This window comes from Haemaphysalis longicornis, unplaced genomic scaffold (genome assembly GCF_048455015.1).
Source record: "Haemaphysalis longicornis isolate Haplotype H1 unplaced genomic scaffold, Haemaphysalis longicornis Haplotype H1 scaffold_7, whole genome shotgun sequence".
Lineage (NCBI taxonomy): Eukaryota > Metazoa > Arthropoda > Arachnida > Ixodida > Ixodidae > Haemaphysalis > Haemaphysalis longicornis.
Window position 1 is genome coordinate 139,297,481 of NW_027526422.1, and position 6,290 is coordinate 139,303,770.

The following is a 6,290-nucleotide window of genomic DNA, read 5'->3' on the forward strand; positions in this document are numbered from 1 at the left end:
GACCAAGTTCGTTTGGGGGTGTCGTGGGAGGTTTTGGTGCCTCTGAGAAGGTCTGAGCGATTCAGGTTTCGTGCTCTGTCTATAGCGTTGTCAATTATTTCAACGGTATATTTTTGTTTCACACGTGCACTGCGTAGCTCCTTACAATTATCATAGAAGTCCTCTTCCTTTGAGTAAATTCGACGAAAACGATGAGCTTGGCTATAGGGAATTCCGGTTTTGCAATGTTTGACGTGACTGCTTTGAAAATGTAGGTACTGTTGCTTGCCGGTCGGTTTTCGGTACAGTTTAGTAATCAGTTTGCCCTCTCAGACAGTGACGTTTACATCAAGAAAATTAACAGTAGACGGGGAGTATTGGTAAGAAAAAGAAATGGAGGGATGCGCAGAGTTGAAAGCGTCTATGAAGGTTCCCAGACAGTTTATCGAACGCCGTTTTATCGAACGCCGTTTTATCGAATGCCGTTTTATCGAACCACTTACGTCCGTTTTGTCGAAAGTGTGGTTTTACGGCATTGATTGTAATTGTCGGGATTTATTTTGTTTAACTGGCTATTGCGTTAACCTAACCTGCAGTTAGTTCCATTCTATATTGCCTCTACCGTGCATTGCATACAAAAAACTGCCTATATATGTTGACGTGTCTTTCCAGTGTTTTTGATCACCTTTGGTTTATTCGAATTTTCTAAAAACATTTCTTTCTTCCTTGATTGCACTCAAGCATGTATGTCCCCCTTGTTTATATTACAGAATTCGCAACTATAGTAGTAACTATTATAGCAACACCGTGCGCAATATTCATTACATGTACAGCCGGTAAAACGCTTGTCTATAACAGCGATTTCAACTTCAACCAGCTACATTCGAAAACTGCCGAAACATACTCGTTCCAAACATGTCGGAGGCAAAAGCGAAGGGCTAAGACTTCAGAATTCCGCAGTAGTTTTATTCAAATCCCGCTCCGGCGCGGCAAGATAGGGCTGAGAGTACGAACGCTGTGTTATAGACAAGCCTTTTACCGGCTGTACAGTATCGGTGTATTTAGGTGTTCAAATACCCTACGCCATTTTTCATCATTACGTGATCCAGTATTGTCCTTCCCCAATTTTTCACGTGGTTTACACACGATTCCTACTCGGACCGTGTGGTCACATTGTTGTATCTGGAGAAATATTGTGCCAAGAACTTCGGAAAGATTACTGCTATATAAATGGAACAGGGGGGAGGATGGGGGGTTCCGACAGTGAAATTAAGTGAGGCCCCAACAGAGTTGGTAGAGTCTAAGGGAACTCGTCACAGTGAACCCGTCGCGGCCAACTCGTCATAGGCGAACTCGTCAAGTAGAACAGGTCGTCATAGCATCTGTTGATCATGCTCAAATAAAAAAAAAATGCAGGGTTTCCTATAATTTTCTACTTATGCGTCGGCACTCTTACGTCCGTCCTTCGATTCACCAACCTTACGTTTCCTTGTTGGCCTTGGAGGAATACGCCGGACCAAACAAGGCATTTTGTTGGTTTTTTGTGTGCTTCCTTCAGCTAATCGCACGGGCCATATTATATTTTGTTTGGTCGTTGTTCCTTATTGTCAATTTTAATTTTTATTTCCAGGTAATCAGGCGTCGGCGCTCTGTTGAGTAGACTTTCACGATTTCTCTCTTTTTGGTGTTTACTATTTTGATCTTAATGTTTTTTTTATGCCGTATGATAAAAATGTAAAAGAGAATGGGCTAAACCATGCTGGGGTGCAACGAGGCGGGGAGAGATAAAAACGAACCAGCCTGTAGTATGGTGACCAATTTTGTAACTAACTTTTTTCTCATTAGTTTTAAGCAAGGCATCGAAAACAGTAGGGCAAGGCTTGGTAACCTCTTAGCAACTTAACTCAGGGCCTATTACGAATTAGGGAGGCAGACATCGAAAAGGACTTTTGCTGGCGTTCAAGTTAGTTTTTGACATTGGACTCACAAGCGCCAAGAAGTGCCTTACTGAAGTAAAACATACGCGGCGAAATAATTAAATTGTGTGTCGACACAAAAGCGGTGAATACAAGAAAGTACGATATCGAGGCATTCTAGTCTATACGCCACAGTGCTGTGATATGCTTTGGATCAGAGGGTGAAATAGAGATACAAGGGGATTCGTTATGGCAGTACCATCAGCGCAATGAACAGAACAAAATTTTTGGAGACAAATTTCGCTCATCGCAAAAACAAAAAGAAAGCTCACTGGAAATAAAAGCCAACTGGTACAAAGACTACAAATTCTGTTAAATATGCTTGCTTCGAAGAGAAGATTTGCAAATTACGTAGCGAGGGGGAAACTAAAAAAAAACATACTGCAAATTTTGTTACAAGACAAGGCCAGAAAAAAACAGTTTCGATAAAACGGCTTCGATAAAACGTGCGTCGATAAAACGGCGTTCGATAAAACGGCTTCGATAAAATGGCGTTCGATAAAACGGCGTTCGATAAACTGTCCGGATCCCGTCTATGAAGATTAGCAGGTTCGTCTGCCCGTGGGACCAAATCAGGAATACATCATCAATGAAACGCTTATAATAGAGTGGCTTTAAGCTCCGGCTATTCAGAAATTCTCCCTCTAGGACGCCCATAAATATATTGGCATAGTTTGGCCCTACGCGTGTTCCCGTAAATGTGCCACTTATTTGGACGTAGCGGTTTCCATCGAACTCAAAACTGTTAAGCTCTAGAATCAGCCGAAGAAGAGTGCTTAGTGTAGAGCCATCAACAAGTTTGTCAAAGGTTGCTTCCCTGTAAGCGTGAGTTGCTGCTCGGATTCCATCGTCGTGCGGAATATATGTGTAGAGTGACGCAACATCCATTGTAACCAGGAGAGAATTGCTGGGAATATCCAAATCTAAAATGTCCGAAAAGAAGTGGTTAGTATCTTTAATGTAGGAAGGAAAACTAGGCGGTATGATGCTAATTATCGAGTCCACGTACCGCGAAAGGTGTTCTGGGATGGGGCCTATCCCCGCGACGATTGGGCGGTCGGGATTCTCTTTTTTGTGGATTTTTGGCAGCAAGTAAAACCTGCCGGCTACAGGATTAAGCGGAAAAAGTGAATGGGGTGTTGTTTCTTCTATTACCCCATCCTTCCCCAATTGACTGAGATGTTCTGTAACGATTTCTTTAAAGTCGGATGTAGGATCATTTTCGAGTGGTTTGTAGAATGACGAGTCTGATAGCTGCCTCTGTGCTTCTTTAACGTAGTCAAGCTGGTTAAGTACTACTATTGCACCACCTTTGTCAGCTGGTTGAATTACACTGGCAGTGCGGTAAGAGAGGGTTTCTAATGATTTTTTAAGTGCGAATGCACTTCTTAAGCGAGCCTGAATCGTCCGCCGCCGTAGTCCGCATAGCAACAGCTGCGGGTGCGCGCGCTCCTCGTCTTCCTTAGCAACGGGGGGAGATGGGCGCGCGCTGCCTGGCCGCTGACATGGCACATACCCACGTGGGGGATTGGCCAGGAATCGGGCGTGAGAAGGGCTAATGCACCCGCTTAAAGGAGTACTGACACGAAATTTCAAAGCTGAGATCCGCTCTAGCAATCAAGTACAACGACAGCACAAATAGGTGTCTGTGAATAAATGCATCTTTCTTTGTAGTTGTGTGTGTGTGTGTGTGATCTCTCTTTCGCGAACATTGCCGAACCGCGCAAATTCAACTCGTGCATTCGCACTTTCACATTCTTCCCCTCGGGGAAATGCGGGGAATTTTTTTTTTCACTGATGGAGAGGTTATGGCGGAAGGTAGACTGCTTTTTGTAAGCTTCAATGATGTCTTGTTGCACAGCTTTGATATACATATCTAAGCACTCGTCCAGTTGGGGGGGGGGGGGGGGGGTGTCCAGTGTTGAGGGCTTGAAAGCAATTTAGCAGTGTCACTACATGTTTCGCGGTCATGAAAGTATTCCTTTAACCTCATGGTACGGGCAAAATTTCCCAGATCTTTAAAAAGCAGGAATTCGAAAAAAAAACCCTGTTGTTGGGCAAAAACTCAAACACCTAGAAAGTATGCTCAAATCGGCGTTGGACAAAACCGCATCTGACAAGTTGCTATGTTACTACTCTCGACATCTTCTTGCTGTGTGACTGGTCAGGTGCGAGCAGGGGGCCCGTCTGGTTTAGGGGTAACATTATCATGCGAGAATTTTTTGGCCTTGACATGAGACAGCTTATCTCGAACCCTTAATTCGTGCGAGGCTAATGACTCGATCTCATGGTTGCTGAGATGGGGAAAGAGAATTTTTTTGTTCCTTACCAAAAGTTCATAATTTGTCTGGTAGTGATCGATAATTATGCGTATCAAGTCCAATGAAGCGGACTTGAGCACACTGTCCCACTTTTCCTTATTCGCAGGCGACAACTCAGTTGTGGCTGGTTTTAATTATATTGCAAGACCTTTGGGCACAATGGAGGAATTGAGGTACTGTTTAAGAGTGGAGGCATGCATCTCATATCGAACACGTTTGTCGGTATAGTTTTGTGGCATCTAAAAATTTCCTAGAGACATTATGTTTGGTTGCGTTGCCGGCATCAGTAGGGCACAGTCAATCCTGGCGGCCGCGGGGCAGGAACTTTGAAGTGTTTGAGCGGAAGTTGTACTGCCGGCTCGAAGAAGCTGCAGTGGAAGCCACCGCAGGGGGAGCGGCCGAGGCGGCGTAGCTGCGCGGCGGTGATGTTGAGGCCTGAAGGGACGGCTCCGCCGGCGCGGAGTTGGCGGGCCAGGTTGAAGACCAGGTTGTAGACGGGCACCTCCTACTGAGGCATATGCCATGGAGGTGGCTGGCTATGAGAGCGACGCCTTCGAAGCTGGGGTGAAGGCCGTCTGCTGCAAGAACTCGTGCCGCAGGATGGAACTGCAGCTCGTGGTCAAGGTAGAACAGCGTTCTTGATCGTCGGCAGTAGTTCCGGAGAAGCCGATTGAAGAACGACGCCTCTTGGTGGCACCGTCCGACAAACCGGTAATTTCGGATCCTGAGGCGGCGGTTCGTTCTTCTTGGCAGCACCATGGTCGCGTACACACGAGACACCTTCGAACATTGTTGACCAATCAAATCCAGGAGAGCCTTGTATCTTTCGAATGCCGTGTATCCATTGACGGTGGCCAGGTCGTTTGTTCCGATGTGCAGGATGATCGTTTTTGCAGTATCCAGAACGAAGTCTAGGAGGGACTGCACGTCGCCGATGCATGCTCCGGGCTGGGTGATAAAAGCAGAAAGAAATTGGAGAAAAACATGCCCCCCGGCTGAGATACGAACCCATGAACACAAAAGAGACCCTCGCTGCATGCATAGCGAGGGTCTAGCGGTCTTGGTGTCATAGGTAGCTTAAGATGGTTCAGCGGTGGTCGGCCACTCTCGATATGTTGTAGACGCTCGAGTTACTGCACGGGGGTTAAAAAGAATGTGCCCTGCACCCCGAGTAGTCGGAGTGGTGCTGGCTACCACCCCCAAGCGCAGGAAACAATTATGTTTGTATAAACACCCGAGAAAAGGGAGGGCAGAACAGCCCTACTTGTAGCGTTGTGGTCACCGCTCCAGACGTGTATATGGTGGTCGTGGGTTCGGACCATATTCAAGGATAATGAATTACTTCTCACATTTTCCCCTTTGCTTTTCTTGGCTTTCTTGACTGCCCACCCTAATTTCTGTCTTAATGTACCGGCGCCTTCATTTCCCATTCTAACTCTCTCTCTCTCTTTACTTATATATATATATATATATATATATATATATATATATATATATATATATATATATATATAGAGAGAGAGAGAGAGAGAGAGAGAGAAAAGGAAATCAGTGTTGTAAATGTCAGGGGAGGCAAGAAGGAATTACGTCGTTCTCTTTTCGTGCTGAAGTACATTTATTTCTTGAAATAAAGACAAGAATTTGGAGAAAGACCTGCTTCCCGGGTTGGACCCATGCCCACGACCTTCAGAGTACCGGTCTCTTGGCATACCAAGCAGGCTACCTGGGAGGCTGGGCCACCCTGTAATTTCTAGGGTATTTATGTTAACGTAATTGTTTGGTATTCTTTATTGTGGTAGCCAGTGCCACTCTGACTACACGGGGTGAAGGGGCCTTCTTTTTAACCCCCGAGTCGTGAATCGAGCATCTACGACGTGTCGGGAGCGGTCGACCAGCGTTGAACTCTGTTAAGGTTTCCACTACGCGTGTACCGAAGGCCCCAGTTTCCTTCACCGCCTGTATTTGATTTTTGTGAGAACACGCCCAGACGTGAAAAATGGAACCTTCCGGCTTC